A 17,716-nucleotide genomic window follows, 5' to 3' on the forward strand; every position below is an offset into this window, starting at 1 on the left:
ATTGTGTAGGACATTCGCCTAAGGGTCCATTCACACGTCCGTAGAATGTGTTCGCACCTGTTTCGCAATTATGCGGAACGGGTGCGGACCCATTCATTCTCTATGGGGCAGGAATGGATGCGGACAGCAGACAGTGTGCTGTCCGCATCCGCATTTCCGGAGCGCGGCCTCAAACTTCCGGTCCGCAACTCCGGAAAAAAATAGAACATGTCTTATTCTTGTCTGCAATTGCGGACAAGAATAGGCAGTTCTATGGGGTTGCCTGCCGGGTGTATTGCGGATCCACAATACACTACGGATGTGTGAATGGACCCTAAAGGTGGGAGATTCTCATCAAGAATCCATTTCATGTTTTGTGCTGGAAGGTCTGCCTCTGGTGCTAGGATTACCGTGGTTATCCAAACATAACCCTACCATCGATTGGCAAGCGAGACAGATTCTTGATTTGAGTATTGTAACCACTAAAATTGTACCTTCTTTTATTTCAGATTTTTCTGATGTATTCTCTGAAAATGGAGACCAGGAGTTACCTCCACATCGGGATTATGATTGCCCCATCAACCTTATTCCCGGAGCTAGATTGCCCAAGTCTCGGTTGTATAATCTTTCTGAACCTGAAAGAGTAGCCATGCGAGACTATATCGCCGAGAGCTTGGCTAAAGGTCATATTAGACCATCCAAATCACCAGTGGCTGCAGGGTTCTTCTTTGTAAAAAAGAAGGAAGGAACCCTTAGGCCATGTTTGGACTTCCATGAGCTTAATCGCATTACTGTCCATGATCCCTATCCCCTTCCTTTGATCTCAGATTTGTTCAATCAGGTTGTCAGTGCTAAGGTGTTCTCTAAATTGGATTTTAGGGGGGCATATAATCTGGTAAGGATCAAAGAGGGTGACGAATGGAAGACGGCCATTAATACCCCTGAAGGTCATTTTGAGAATATGGTCATGCCTTTTGGGTTGTCCAATGCTCCTGCTGTTTTTCAATATTTCATCAATGACATCTTTCATCATCTGGCAGGCAGGTTTGTGGTGGTGTATCTGGATGATATTTTAATTTATTCCCCCAACATGGAGAAGCATCAGGATCACGTGAGACAGGTTTTACAGATCCTAAGGGAGAATAAATTGTATGCTAAGATGGAGAAGTGTGTATTTGCAGTTCCGGAAGGGCAATTCCTGGGTTACCTACTCTCATCTTCGGGTTTTCGTATGGATCCGGAAAAAGTCTGTGCTGTGTTGGTGTGGCAGGCACACACTGTCTGTTACTCTGTAATTCCTCTAGCGTAGTTTTTTGGAAACAGTAGGTTTAAAGAGCACACCAAATGCTTGAAAATAACTTCTTTATTAACTTCAACTTTTCTTCATATATAACACTGCCGCCTCCGAAGCAGATAGTCCATGTACATAACACGTGTTGAAAAGATATCACAAAATGGCGGTATGATTAAGATGGTGGTTCAACTGTTCAATCTTGTCATTCAACATAAAATGGTGGATATATTTCTCTCTTGAGTATCTGTACTCTCACTTATTTAAGCACTTTATAATCTCTCTGAGAGGTATATCTGAGTTCTAACTAATAGTTCTACTGCAGATTGCAGTTTGCTTTTGCAATTTGTATGGGTTGTATGATTGGATGGCACAGCACAGTATGGTGGCAATTGAACTTGTATTTGCAATTGTTGGAACTATATTGGCCTCTTGTTACCATAAAACTCAGCTCTCAGTGGAGTGAATGTCTCTTCAGCTCCTGTCTCTGGTGAATAATGATTCTAGCAGCAGGAGCTGAGGGAATTCACAGACAGGCTGTCTGTGAGGCTGGCTGTGATTGGTGAAAACTCTTGCTGTATGAGAAGCTGGCTGTGATTGGTCTAGACTTCTGCCCAGCAACAACAGATTAACACTATGCTTTCTGTTGTTTCTGCTGTGTCACTGAGTTTACCTTACATTACAAAATGAATCTTAAAGACATATTATCTTTTTCTGCTTCTGTGAACACAAAATATGACAGTAATATGACATCCAAAACATGATGTCACAGTAAATAACTCTGCTTTTGTCTTTAACACATAAACATAGGAACTGTAAGGCTATTGGCAGGTTTAGCTGTATACACATATAAGCTACACTAGCAACCTATGACAGGTCTTAGCTGGCCAGCTACACTCCCACCAAAATTACCTCTAATTCTATGTTCTTAGTGGTAGGACTTGAACATGAATTTGAGGAATTTTCCATCAGGTTCTCAACTTCCAAGTGTCTTTTATCACTCTCAAGTAGAACAACTAACTTCTGTATAGGACGTTCCAACTTGAGTGGAGTAGTGAGACGTTTTCCTTTTTTGTCAAGTTTTGAGTCCTATTTGTAACACTGTTCTTCATCCTTTTGAACTTCTAGAACTTTGGCCAATTCCCATTGACTTCTAGGTAAATCTTCTTCTTTTACAAACACTACGTCACCAACTTGGACATTTCTTCTGGACGTTTGCCATTTACTTCTTAGCATAAGATTGGCTAAGTACTCTTTCCTCCATCTATTCCAAAACTGTTCTGATAGATATTGAACTCTTCGCCATCTCCTTTTGGCAAATAAATCCTCTTTGGTGAACTTGCCAGGGGGTGGCTGTATATAATCAGACTTAAGGTGAAGTAGATGGTTGGGAGTTAAAGGGTCCAAACTTGTTGCATCGTTGATGTTATCAACTGTAAGTGGACGACTGTTAACAATAGACATTACTTCACAGAATAGGGTCCTAAGTGAAGCATCATCTATTCTTCCGGCGTTCTTTTTTAACACTGAACTTAACACATTTCTCACAGTTCTGATTTGTCTTTCCCAAACTCCTCCTGTATGGCTTGCATGTGGAGCATTCATATGAAAATCACACTGTTTCTCTAATAAATAATCAGTTACTTTTTCTTTATCGATCTCTTTTAGAGCTTTCTTTAATTCATTCTTTGCTCCGACAAAATTAGATCCTTGGTCAGAACTAAGCTCTCTGACAGTACCTCTAATGGTTATGAAACATCTCAAGGCGTTGATGAATGCATCAGGTGACATATCTTCTAAAATTTCCAGGTGAATCGCTCTGGAACTCAGACATGTAAATATTAGTCCATATCTCTTGTACTCCTTGTGGTTCTGTTTGGTGATGAATGGGCTAAAACAATCCATTCCACTATAAAGAAATGGTGGTGATGGGTTTACACGGTCTGCCGGTAAATCTGCCATTCTTTGCTCTTCGGTAGGTCTACGTGCCTTTCTGCAGACTACACATTTACTTATATACTTTGCTATAACTTTACTTCCTTTCACAATCCAGTAACCACCTTCTCTCAAACAGCTTTGGGTAAAGCTTCTTCCTTGATGCAAGGATTTGTTGTGGTAGTGATCAATAATCAATCTTGTGAAGGTAGAATTGCTGGATGCTTCACTCTGCTAGGTAACGATGCATTTTCCAGTCTCCCTCCCACCTTCAGTACCATCCTGCAGAACAAGATTAAGCTTGTACAATGGGTGGTTGTTCGGAAGCCTTTTAGGTTCTTGACTAAGTGTCTTCAACTCTTCACTGTAGAATCTCTGTTGAATGAGTCTTATGACTGTTTCTTCAGCTTTCAGTCTTTCTTCTACATTTAATAATTCCTTCTTTCTGATTCCCTTTTGCCAAACGTTGAATTCGAGCTACTACGTTTATGACTGTATTCCATTTTGAACATCTGGCTAGTCTTTCAAGTATGTCATCTTGACACTTGGCAGCAGTGCTTAATGTTTGTACAGCTTTTACTTCTGGATCACCCATAGACAATTCTGTGTAACCTTTACTGGGCGTGATTTCCTTTTCCCAAAGGAACTCTGGACCGGTGAACCAGTTTGAATTTTTCAATTCTGTTACATTCAGGCCTCTTGAAGCATGATCTGCTGGGTTATGCTTTGTGTCAATGTGATGCCAATGTTTCGGATTTGTCATTTGCCGAATTTTATCAACAAAGATATGGAATCTTCGCGCTTCATTGTTTATGTATCCTAGGACAACTTGTGAGTCTGTCCAAAAATATTCTTTATCTATTTTCAATTCCAATTCTTCTCTCAGAAACTTGCTTACTGATGCTGAAACAACAGCTGCGGTCAGTTCAAGTCTTGGTATTGTCTGAATACTGGTAGGTGCAACTCTGGCCTTCCCCATAACCAGGGCACAGTATATTTTTTCTTCTCCTATTACTCTGATGTAGGAGCACTGACCATAACCATAACTACTGGCATCTGAAAAGTGATGAAGTTCTATTTTCTTGTACTTTCCGAAATCATGAGGTACAAAACATCTGGGTATCCGAACTTTTCTCAAGTTTTGCAAGTCTCTTATCCAACTCTCCCACCTTGGCCTCAAATTTTCAGGTATGGGCTCATCCCAACTTCTGTCTGCATAATTCTTGCAGTATTTCTTTTGCTCTGAGGATTACTGGGGCTAAGAATCCCAATGGATCAAATATAGAAGCCACTGCGGAAACAATGGTTCGTCTAGTTGCAACTTTCTCTTTAATAGATACTTCAAAGAAGAACTTGTCGTTCTCTACATTCCATCCCAATCCAAGTACGTTCTGAACTGGAAACGATCATAATTGAGATCTACATTCTTCATTGTTGCTGCACGTTCAGAGTCACTGATGGAGTCCAGTACCTCTCTGTTGTTTGAGATGAATTTGTGAAGGCGCAGGTTTCCTCTTGCGCATAAGGGTCCATTCACACGTCCGTGTGTGTTTTGCGGATCCACGGATCTGTGGATCCGCAAAACACGGACATAGTCGATGTGAGTTCCGCATTTTGCGGACCGCACATCGCCGGCACTTAATAGAAAATGCCTATTCTTGTCTGCAAGAATAGGACATGTTCTATTTTTTTCGGGATCGGAATTGCGGTCCCAGAAGTGCGGATCCGCAATTCCGGATCAGGGCAGCACATCGTGCTGCCCCATAGAAATTAATGGGTCCGCAACTCCGTTCCGCAAAATGCGGAACGAAATTGCGGACGTGTGAATGGATAACTCTTGGCTCTAGACTTATAAGACCATCATCTAGACTTATAAGACCATCATCTACATAATAGTTTTTCTTCAGAGAATTTGCTGCTGATGGGCAATCCTTTTCATTTTGATTAGGCAGGTACTTCATACCATAATTGGCGCAACCTGGAGATGATGCTGCTCCAAACAAGTGTACTTTCATTCTGTATTCTGCTGGCTCTGTATCTGTATCTCCATCCTCCCACTGCAACATCATTGTACTTTGCTGAGCAATCAAATACTACTCTAATCTTATCTGGTTTCTTTGAGTGGTAAACACCTTGATGTGGGATGTACCACACTTCTCCTTCTTTTGGCTGATTATTAACTTTCTCTGCATGTCCTTCTTCGAGGATGCCTTTCATGAATTTCAAATAATCCTGCTTGAATTTGGGATCTCTTCCCATCTTTTTCTTCAAACATTTCAATCTTGCTAGGGCAAGATTTCTGTTATTTGGCTGATGAGGTCGTTCTCTAAAAGGTAAGGGCATTTCAAGATGACCTTGTTGATTCTGCTGAATATTTTCTTCTAGAGTGTGTACGAACGTTATGTCTTCTTGAAATACACTCTTTTCTTTAGAACTTATGTCTGCAAAGTCGGATTCAAGGATCTTGATTACTTTCGCTGGACTTACAGTTGGTAACTCTTGGACAGATATTCGATGACACAATCCTGTCACCTGTCTTGAGTTTGCGATCTGCTGTTTTCCTCCAACAACACCCCATCCTAGATCAGTTTGAACAGCGTAGGGTTCACCCTTCCTTCCTGTGATTACCTTTTGTGGTACCAAGGCTTCGGGACAATCGTAGCCTATCAACAGTCCAACACCAAACTCCTTCAGCGGGGACATTTAATGAGATATGACAGATAGGTGCTCCCATTCATTGGCTGTTTCACAGGAAGGTGTGCGATCTTGATCTAGAGGTATATCGTCTTTTGTATAAGCTGGAGGTAGATCTAATGTGAAGTTTGAATGAAGTTCTCTAACTCTCAGTCCTTTGACCCTTTGACTGTTCACTAACGTGTCTCTCCTCGTCATTGTGGTGAGTTTGAGCTTCACTGGTTCTGTAGCCACTTGTAATTTCTTGCATATTTCTTGATCAATGAAGGTGACATCACTCTGGGCATCCAGTAGTGCATAGGCGTATACCTTCTTGTTCCTCCTTTTAGGATTTAATATGCACACTGGTACAACCATTGATGTGCTATTGCTTTCTCCTTCCCTCACTCTGCAAGAAAATACCGATACTTTCTTTCCTTCCTCTGTATCTTTAGGTATTGAGGATTTATCTTTCTTTGGACGTTCTTCATGTAGTGGTGTAGGATGGCGTCCTTTGCAAACGCTGCATGTGGCCTTTTGCTTAAACTCCTTAGTAACATGGCCTTTTCTTAGACATCCAAAACAGAGTTGGTTATCCAGTACAAATTTTTTCTTTTCATCTGGGGACTTCTCCTTATATTGTTGGCACTTATGTATGGAGTGTTTCTCTCCACAGAACATACACTTAAAGGTAGTCTGAAGATTTGTCGGTTCTGTCTCTCTACTGATCCCAGTAGTGACTTTGGACTTGTTTTAGTAGGTATCTGGACCTTTAGCTGCTGTGTTGGTTGCAAAGCTAGTTGCTCTTGCGCGTCTTATATCTCTCACAGGCCTTTCTTCTAAGGATTTTAGGACGTAAGATGCTGTTACTGGATTACATGCTATCCGTGCTTCCTTATTGATGAACTCAGAGAACTCTTTAAAACTTGGAAAGTCCTTACCTAGATCTAACTGTTCAGTCACATAGCGATTCCATCTAGAAGCCACTTCTTCAGGTAGCTTAGTTAGCATCCTGTGGTTTTCTAGATAATCGTTCAGTACTTCTAGTCCTCGTACATGTGGGATGGCATTGCTGCATGCTTGCAGGAAGTCACCATACTTTTGGAGTTTGAAGTGTTCTTTAGGACCTATTTTAGGCCAGTTATTCAGTTTCTCTCTAAAGGCTCTTTGTACTAAGAAAGAATGACCATATCTTGCATAAAATTTTTCCCAAGCTTGTTTGTAGGCTTCTTCGTCTTTTCTATAGAAGTTACCTTCAAGAACTTCCTTGGCTTCTCCACCAACATATCTCTGAAGGTAGAATAACTTGTCAACTGGACTGAAGCAATGATGCTCAATGATCATTTCAAAACTTGCCTTCTACTCTATGAACTTCAGTACATTTCCTGAAAATACAGTAGGTTCCGGAACGGGAAGTCTAGCTAGGACTGTTCTCTGTGGTCTTGCTGGGACAATAGTTGTAACACTCTGAGCATTGCCATGGCATCTAGGAATAAAATCATCCATTCTATTTTCTCACTTACTTCTGAATTAGGCGAGTCCTTTTCTTTATCTTTTCCGGTAGAGATAGAGGGTAAATTTACACACCTTTTCCCTAACACTGGACCAGGCTTCTTTTTGTTTTTATGAGCAGGGATGGAAGGATAATAACTAATTTCTTCACTACATGTTGGAGATTTCCTTCCATTCTCCTGGGCATATGAAGGAAAGTAGGAGTATGTTTCTTCACTTAGTACAGCTTTTATACCTATGACTACTCTGACTCATATCCTCCTCATGTACTCTGAGTCTGGCTTCTATGATCTTAAGCATATACAAAACATGTTTTTCCAGCTCACCATATCTTTCCCATGCGCGGAACAGACCGGACCAGTCTTCGCTTTAAACACGAAGAAGAAAAATGTTCCAGAATTTAGGGTAAAAACCTAGGTATTTTCTTTATTCATAATGGTCACAATTCACATACATGGACAGCTTCTCCCTCCACCGCTAGGTTGACATGTTTCGGACTTGTTAGTCCTTACTCGTAACCAATACGGTAAAAAAATACCTAGGTTTTTACCCTAAATTCTGGAACATTTTTCTTCTTCGTGTTCTATGATCTTAACTTCTTTCTGCCTTTCAAGACTTTTCATCTGTTGAAGCTGTGCCTCGATTTCAGCTTCCATCTGATGGCGTTGTGCATCCCCTTTAGCTATCCGTTGGCGCCTCGATGGCAGCTTCCATCTCAATTTCTGCTTTTTTGACAGCAAGTTGTTTAGCTAATTCCTATCTTTTGACTGAAGTATTTGAGGACTCTGATATATGGGTGGCACTTCTGCTTGCGAAGGAAGTCACACTTGAGATTGTGGTTCTCCCTAAGGACCTAGCATAGTCTCTCATAAAAAGCTCATTCATTCTACTTCTTGCTTTAACTTCATCATAGTTTTCTGCAGATGATAGTTCTCTCATGAGCCTTACTAAATCTTTAGTGACCGCAGGACATGTGTCCATGTTCCTTACAATGTCCTGGGAAGGTGTTGTAAGCGACCGCAGGTTGACATATGCTGCCATAAGCTCTGATTCAGATTCTTATACCGTCTCTACCATATCACTCAAGTTCCCTTTTATACTTTCTTGTTTTAACTTTCCACGAATGCCTTTAATGTACAATTTCCACTTCTCATACATTCTGGCAAACTTTTTTCCTTTTAATGCTGCTTCTTGCTCCAAATTTTCCAGTATCTTTGGGGTCAGTTTTCTGGCACGTGATGAACGTCTTAGTTCATCTCTTTGGGCTATATTTGTTTGAGGCAAGACTAATGCTGCATCAGACTTTTCTACCTCAGACAGGTTCCCTTGCTCTACCCCCTCTACTCAATCTATCTTTGTATCCTCTAACAGTGGCATGGTAATACTAGGTTCAGACATTTTACATTAAATGCTATAACAATCAATACGAATATTAAGAGTCCTTTCACTTTAAATGCAATACTGACAAATGCAGAAATAAATGACTTTCACTCTAAATACAACAGCGATAAATGTAGGCAATACATGACTTTCACTTTAAATGTTTTAGAGTCTGTGTACTACAAACTATCTTTAGTTTTTATTTAAAGTCTCTTATTTCTGAACACAAAAAAAAAATGTCTCTTTATGCCAAAGCCTATATGCAATGATAAGTAATAAAAGGAAAGCTCTGACCTTATTCTGAAGAGCAGGATACTGCAATCTGAAAGTTGCTGAAACAAATGTCTTAAAGGAGACTTGTCTTTTCTTGATGTGATGCGATGCTCTGTGGAGACTTGCGATGCTCTGTGGAGACTTGCGATGCTCCGCTAAGATGTCTTTGCTTGCTCACTCAGGGAACAGCATATGAGTTCCATCCGCAGTTTGGAATATTTTCTGGTACTGAGACTTCTGGTATACCGGAAGAGGAAAGATTTTCCTCTTCGTTGTCATCTATTTGGCGGAAAATTCAAAATGATAAAAAAAAAAATGGGCAAAAAGTATAAACCTATCGCTGACAAGAGACGTATGAGTGGTCCGGACCTGAGAGTGGGTGATTCTGTGTGGCTGTCCCCAAGAAACATTAAGTTGAAGGTACCTTCTTGGAAGTTGGGGCCAAGGTTTATTGGACCATATAAGATCTCTTCCATTATTAATCCGGTTGCTTTTCGTCTTGAACCTCTGCAGGCTTTAAAAATTCATAATGTTTTTCACAAATCATTACTGAGAAGATATGTCGAACCTGCTGAACTGTCCTCCTTACCTCTGGCTCTGATCTTGGTGGTCGGTAATCTTGAATTTCAGATTGCCAGGATAGTGAACTCATGATGTCTCAGTCAATCTCTTCAGTATCTCGTGTACGGGAAAGGTTACAGTCCAGAGGAAAGAATGTGGGTTCCTGCGACCGACGTTAATGCCAGTCGCCTTGTGAAGGCCTTTCACAGGGGGCATCCTGATAAATTCGGCCATGGGTGTCCGGAGGTCACCCATAGCGGGGGAGGGGGTGTACTGTCACAGTCCCTCCCATGACAGAGGTGAGAAGATCGGAGAGACTGGTGGCACGTGAGGGTATCTGACAGTCTCTCTGTTTTTTCCTTTCAGTGTTGTGTTTGGTAATGACCACACCCCTTGTCAGGTGCAGCTTGGAGTCATTACTGAGGCCCTATTTAATTCTGACTCGCACTGCTTACTATGCGGTTGATATTTCCTGCTGGAGTTGGTTGAGCTGGTGTGTTGTTCCCTTGGATCTCCTGCTCCTCCATTCTGCTTTAAGATAAGTGCATTTTGTCTTGCATTTTGTTGTTTGATTGTGTGTTTTGTTGTCTAGGCCTCAGGGAGATGCTGGGTCCTTCATCTGGGAAGGAACCAGTAGTCTCACTCTCTGCCACCATTCCCAGGGCATTCCAGGGTCTTCAGGGCCTAGGTTCCGATGTATGAGTAATTCCACCTTCAGGGTCTACTCATACTGGCAGGAGTCAGGTAGAGGTCTAGGGATTCCTAGTAGGTCACCATCCCTCTCCCTTAGCTTTGAGGCCTAGGCTCCAGTCTATTTCCTTCTGTGTGTTATCTGGTGCTTTCCCCTCCCCATTACTCGTGACACTCGACCGGTACCCCAATAAGGCAGCTTCGGCTCAATTGCGTTTTGGCTTCGTATTCGGTTTCTTCATCCCATTTGTTGTGTGTAGGACACTGGTGCTTGCTAATAATCTTAAATCGGCACGTGAGTATTCTGAAATCCTTAGAGATAAGCTTTCTAAGCAAGTCACCCTGGGTAGAATTAAGGGTCCGTTTTCGACTATCCCGTTTCCCAACCTTCGAGTTTCCCCATTAGGAGTTGTCCTCAAAAAAGAGCCTGGGAAATTCAGGTTGATTCACCACCTTTCCCGCCTAAAAGGTACATCAGTGAAAGATGCCATCTCCCCGGAGGACACATCGGTTTCGTATGTCTCTTTTGATCGCGCTGTTATTCTGGTCAGGGAGCGGGCCGGGACGCCATCCTGGCTAAATCAGATATAGAATCGGCTTTCCGGCTCACCCCAGTTCACCCTGATTGTTACCCACTTTTGGGATGGCTCACCGATGGCAGCTTCTATTACAACACTTGCCTCCCTATGGGCTGTTCGATCTTATGCCACTATTTTGAGATGTTCAGCTCCTTTTTGGAATGGGTTGTTCGGTATGAATCGGGTTCCATGGCAGTTATTCATTATTTAGACGATTTCGTCTTCGTTTCCCCTGGATGGCTGCCAGGCATTATTGGACACCTTTCTATTTTTCATGCAGCGGTTTTGTGTCCCTATCTCCGCTGACAAAACGGAGGGCCCTGTTACGCAGCTGTTGTTCTTGGGTATCGAGATCGACACGGCCGACATGGTTTTTTGTCTCCCCGAGGATAAATTTCAGAGGCTTCTCTACTTCATTGAAGGTTTCTTGGTGGTAAGAAAAGCCAGTCGCTGTTAGGCCTGTTATTTTTTGCTTGCCGGGTTATGCCCATGGGTCAGGTATTTTCCCGGCAGCTATCATTAGCTACCCGGGGTGTTAAATCTCCCAATCATCGAATTTGCATCACCAGGTCCTTAAAAGCGGACTTGGAGGTCTGGAGGGTGTTCCTGCCTTCATACAATGGTCACACCTGCTATATTTCTAAGAAAATTTCCAATTTGGATTTGGCACTGTTTTCTGACGCCTCTGGCTCTTTTGCGGTGTTGGTACCATCTTTGGCTTGCAATGGTATTCTTTGCCTTGGCCCGATTCATGGCAGACTTCCGGTCTTTGCAGGAATATCACATTATTAGAGCTTTACCCCATCATTGTAGCGGTTTAGATTTGGGGAAGTAGCTTGGCTAACCATCATGTCTGCTTCTGGACAGATAACCTGGCCATGGTACATTGCGTCAATAGCCTGTCCTCTTCTTCCCTGCCTGTCCTTGCGTTACTTCATCACCTGGTGTTACGTTGTTTGGAACACAATATCTACTTCAGGGCTCGCCTAGTTCCGAACGTGGTTAATAAAATTGCAGGATTTTCGAGCCCTCCTTCCAGAAGCGGACCGGGATGGCAAGGAATGCTCACCACATCTCTGGCACCTGGTGGATGTCAGCTGATGTCCCTGATCAGCTCTTCAGTTGCTCCGGCTACATGGCGTGCGCATGGTAAGGCATGGGCAGAATGGCCTATCACTGCCTGCAGTCCCTAGGGGTTTCAGCAGCAGTAGCACAGCGCCAGATGTCAGGTGTAGCTAATTTTTTTTTATTTTTTTTGTCTCTTACAGGTGCTGTGCGGCCTTCCGTTTGGATGGTTGGCCATTCCTACGTTTTCTGGGTGGCCCAGAGGGCAGACTGCAGACCTGGAGGGCGGACGCTGGGTTTCCGTGAAGTTGACGTCTTTTGGCATGGGATTAGGACCCTGCGGTGGTCGCAAATCCTCCTGGAAGTAGTTGATATCAGCCTTCACTCCAGAGTTCCGGTGATTTTAGATATCCACACGGGGGGCAATGATTTCTGTTTACTACGGCTGTCGGAGCTCGTTATGCGTTCTGACATGGAGAGGTTGGCTTCTTTTTTCAAGGAGATGGTGCTAGTGTGGTCGGAGATCATCCCCCACGTGGTATGGCATTGTGCCAGTGATGCTGAGGCTGTAGAAAAATGCAGGCGCATGGTGAATTCACGCATTTCCCATTGTGTTAGGTCTCGGGTGGTATAGTGGTCCGGCATCGCCAGTTGGAAAGGGACAACCGGTCCTTGATGAGATCAGACGGGGTGCATCTTTCGGATATCGGCCTGGACATATTTCTTTCTGGCCTACAAGATTGGGTTGAGCAGGCCATGTTTTTGTTGGGTCGTGGTCGGAGCCCCGTGTAGGGCAGCGGGTCTCCTCCGTGGCGGCATTTGAATAGGATGGAGATGTGGAGAGACGGATGGCGGACTTGCCCACTGGGAGTCCGGCGTCTGGCATACCGCTCCGCATGTTATCAAGATGTTTTCTGAGGTTTACTGCATTATAATTAATAAATAAGCTGTGGCCGATCACCACCCAGCAATGAAGAGAAGATATGTGTTGTGCCCTTCTTCATAGTGTTTTATAAGGGGGTTGGTGGCTGATGGGGGTCTAGGGGACTTTGAAGAGATCCCTTACTCTCTACCAGCAGTCTTACTAAAGTGCGGGATAGGAGTAGTAGTACATCTGACAGTGAATAAGGCACCGTTCCAAGTCACCGTTGATTGGCTGTTGTGACATACTTGGAAGTGTGCCTTATCACTGTCGGATGTACTACTACTCTTATATCACATTTTAGAGAGACTTCCACCAACTTGCCTTGTTTCTGACTCTAGCACCATTCTCTGACCAGCATCTGTTCCCCTGCCTTACACCTAACACCAAGGGCACCTCAACTAACACCAGGCAAAAGCCCCAATATCAGTGTGCCATGAGGGGAAAATGGTGTGCCAGGAGTGCCAGTGTGAAGATTGACACTATGATTTTGGTTACAACTACCACTGTCAGAGCCACTACCACTACCATCATCCATCCTCTCCTCCTGGGCACATGAGGTAAGCAGCTACATGAGCATATCTGTTAAAACCATAGTAATCCCCTTTAAGTGCAGGACCACCACAGAAGAAATGAAGAATTACACAGTTCACAATGAAATCAATGGGCTGTCTGTGCACTGCATGGTCCTGCTAGATTCTCCAGAGAAACAGACAATCTCACTAATCAGTGAGGGTCCAGAACAAGGACCCCTCTATCAACTCAAAATTCTGCAACAGAGCCCTTGATAATGTTTTCTTTTAAACTCAGCAGGGTTCGCCTTTTAATATTTTGCGGATAGCACTTAGGCTGCTTTCACGCTGCACTGTTGCATTTTGCTGTGTCAGTTTCCATATGTGATGGTAATGCTCCAGATACATACATTAACCATATCCATAGGCCCCCGTTTATCTGATGTTGGCCAAAAGAATGTATTTCGGGCTGGTACGTGTTAATTTACCGTTTTTCTACTGTAGGGAATACAGTCTGCTGTGTTACTCCATACAGAGGTATACAGTTAAAATAATAGCAGAGCCTGTACAGTGGCAGCTATCAGGAATATACGTTAGGCAATGCTCCCAATGTAAACCACTGACCGATACTGTAAAATGCAGCATGAAAACATTCTTAAGCCATTTACATTTCATCAAAATACAGGTTGGATTATTTGACGTGGAATCTGCAGCAGAAATCCAAGACTGACCCTTAGGCTGGTTTCACACGGGCGTTGCGGGAAAAGATGCGGGTGCGTTGTGGGAACATGCACTATTTTTCCGCGCGAGTGCAAAACATTGTAATGCGTTTTGCACACGCGTGAGAAAAAAATCGGCATGTTTGGTACCCAAATTGTATTATTTTCCCTTGTTTATTAGGAACATGTTTATATGGAAAAATAATAGCATTCTTAATACAGAATGCATAGTACAATAGGGCTGGAGGGGTTAAAAAAAAAGAAAAAACAATTTAACTCACCTTAATCCACTTGTTCGCGCAGCCCGGCTTCTCTTCTGTCTTCATCTTTGCTGTGCAGTAGGGAAAGGACCTCTGGTGACGTCACTGCGCTCATCACATGGTCTGTCACATGATCCATCACCATGGTGATGGATCATGTGATGGACCATGTTATGAGTGCAGTGATGTCATCAAAGGTCCTTTACCCAGGTCCTGAAGAAAGAAGAAAGAAGAGAAGCCGGGCTGCGCGAACAAGTGGATTAAGGGGAGTTAAATTATTATTATTATTTTTTAACCCCTCCAGCCCTATTGTACTATGCATTCTGTATTAAGAATGCTATTATTTTCCCTTATAACCATGTTATAAGGGGAAATAATAATGATCGGGTCCGCATCCCAATCGTCTCCTAGCAACCATGCGTGAAAATTGCACCGCATCTGCACTTGCTTGCGGATGCTTGCGATTTTCACGCAGCCCCATTCACTTCTATGGGGCCTGCGTTGCGTGAAAAACTTACAATATAGAACATGCTGCGATTTTCACGCAACGCACAAGTGATGCGTGAAAATCACCGCTCATGTGCACAGCCCCATAGAATTGAATGGGTCCAGATTCAGTGCGGGTGCAATGCGTTCACCTCACGCATTGCACCCGCGCGGAAAACTCGCCCGTGTGAAAGTGGCCTTAGGCTACCTGCACACATTGTGAATTACATGTGGTTTTTCCGTGTGGATTCTCGTGCGGAAAAAAATCAACGTAATACAGGATCAGAAAAGTGTGTCAGATTAGACAAATCTCATGCAGACTGCTTCTTTCTTCCATGCGGAAATTGACCTGTTGGGTGGATTTTGAAATCAGCAGCATGTCAATTGTTTGGGCTTTTTTGTTTTGGTGCAGATTTCACCCTCTGCAATGCAAGGGAGAGATCTGCAGCAAAACCACCTCAAATACTCACCAAAAACTGCAAGTCACACATGCGTTTTTTTGGTGTGGAAACGCCCAGAAATCTGCACTGATTTACAGTTTGTAAACCTGCACCCGTGTGCAGGTAGCCTTAGATTTCTGCAACAATCCATCTGTGGATTTAGTCCCATGAAATAGGCCATATTAGTTTTGCAGTCCAATCGTGAATCCGCAAAATACGGATGCAGTCTGTGTGCATCCCACACCTTTTGCAGGCCCCATTATAAAAATGCCTATTCTTGTCACAAAATAGCAAAGAACAAGATATGGTCTATAATTTTTTGCACAGACGCAAGTAGCACACTGTTCTGTCTGTATTTTTTACAGTCTCATAGAAATAATTGTGTCCACGTGCAATCCTCAAAATATGCGGATCGGACCAAAAATACGGTTGTGTGAATGTAGCATCATCTATATGTGGCCACCTGAGAATTGACATGCTCATTCTTTCTTTCCATTATGCAGAAGATTTGTGCCATTTGAGCTACGGCATGGATTCCCATTACATCAATCGGATATTTACATTAGGTGGATTTTGATGCGAATAAAACGTGCCGAGATCCGTGTAATAAAAAGGCCATGTGAACATGCCCCTAGAAGTAATCAGTCAGACAACTGTCCTCCAGTTCAGTGTTCTTTGCGTCCGTTGTATTGATAAATCAGGAAGCTCAGGATGAACAGTGTATACCGTCCATTCTTACTATACTGGAGAGTGCAGTGAATGGAAACATGAAACCTTAAAAAGTAGACAAATGATAATCAAGAGAAGGCAATTTTATCTGCAATCCATGGGTCTCATTGAACAGCCTGTAAGGGTTATTTTACACAATTTGTCATCATTTTGGGATTATAGCAGATTTAGCATGCGACCATAAATGGTTGGAGGGCCATAAATGAAAGTTTGGACTTCTACTACTCAAAGAGGATTTTGAAAAACGTTCTTCATGAAATGTGATTCATTTTGGACAAAAACAACTCCTCCAAGATGCCTGAAATCTGTAATTCGGTGTGACCCGTAAGAAGCCCCCATGTCATTACTGCTAGACATGGCATTCAGGCTAATTATTTGCAGGAGTTTCCTCCTCTGGGTTTAGTCATTAGCTTCTGGTGCCCCCTTCTTCCAAATGAGTCACCTCACCGGGATATTTCGACACAATACAATCAGTTCTTTTACAGTGGGTGATGTCATTGTGTAGAAAAGATGGAAACCCCGGAGTGGCGTGTTTTACGACCCCTGGTATGAAACCCCCGGAAACACTTGTAATCAAGCCCTTTTTTTGGGTTCAGCACTTACCCAAAGTTTTCATTTGTAAGAATGGTAATTACAGACAGGAAAGACACGTAAGCGTGGCGGTGCTTTCTGCCATCAAGAAATCTTCCACTTTATTTCTTATAGTTTCTTATGAAACGTTTGGCCGTTCCTTCTGAATTTAATCTACGGTAGAATTTCAGTTTTAATTGGGTCAGACTGGTATGAAATGTTCTGGATTACTGTATTTGACAGTCATAGAAACATAAAAATATTCCCTTACAAAAACATACCTCCTAACTTTTGAAATGCGTTTCTCACTGAAGCCCCATTCATTTCTATAGGGCCAGGGCTGCGTGAAAGACGCAGGATATAGAACATGCTGTGATTCTCACGCAACGCAGAACTGATGCGTGAAATAAAATGCTCATGTACAGAGACCCATTGAAAGGAATGGGTCAGGATTCAGTGCGGAAAACTCGCTGGTGTGAAAGGGGCCTAAGGCTACCTAAACATGGCTGCAGGTAAACATGCAGGAGATCCATACAAATTTCAGCGTGGATTTCTGAGCACTTCTGCACCAAATCCGCACCTGAATCCGCAAGTGCTACTTGCACTTTTTGTTACAGATTTTATGCGGTTTCCATTGAAAAGGGTGAAATCCGCACCAAAACTCACAAACATAATTGACATGCTGCGGATTTACAAATATGCATTGCAGGTCAATTTCTGCATGGAATGAAAAATCAAAGTATATGTGAATTTGTCACATCTCATCTGCGAGGAAAAAACGTGTCTAATCCACATGTGCAGGTAGCCTACGGGCGCTGCCACATAGCACAGTGGTGATGAAGTTTAAAACTGCGTACGGTTGACTGTCTTCTTTATGTTGGCATCATTTTGTAAATGTAATTTTTTTACAACATTAGAAGGCTTAGAACCAATAGACCTGACAGAACAACAGATGTTCAGGTTGAGGAACACCTGGAAAATTCGGACCATAAAGTAATAACCTTGTCATTCAAAAGAGTATTTCTTCAGGGAGGCACATTGCCCTAACTAACTAGGACAATGTCCTAAAAAAATACAGCCACAAAACAGGATATTTTTGAAAGCTATCCTAAACTCTAATTGAGAGAGGTGCATACCTCAT

Source organism: Bufo bufo, chromosome 6 (assembly GCF_905171765.1).
Source record: "Bufo bufo chromosome 6, aBufBuf1.1, whole genome shotgun sequence".
NCBI lineage: Eukaryota > Metazoa > Chordata > Amphibia > Anura > Bufonidae > Bufo > Bufo bufo.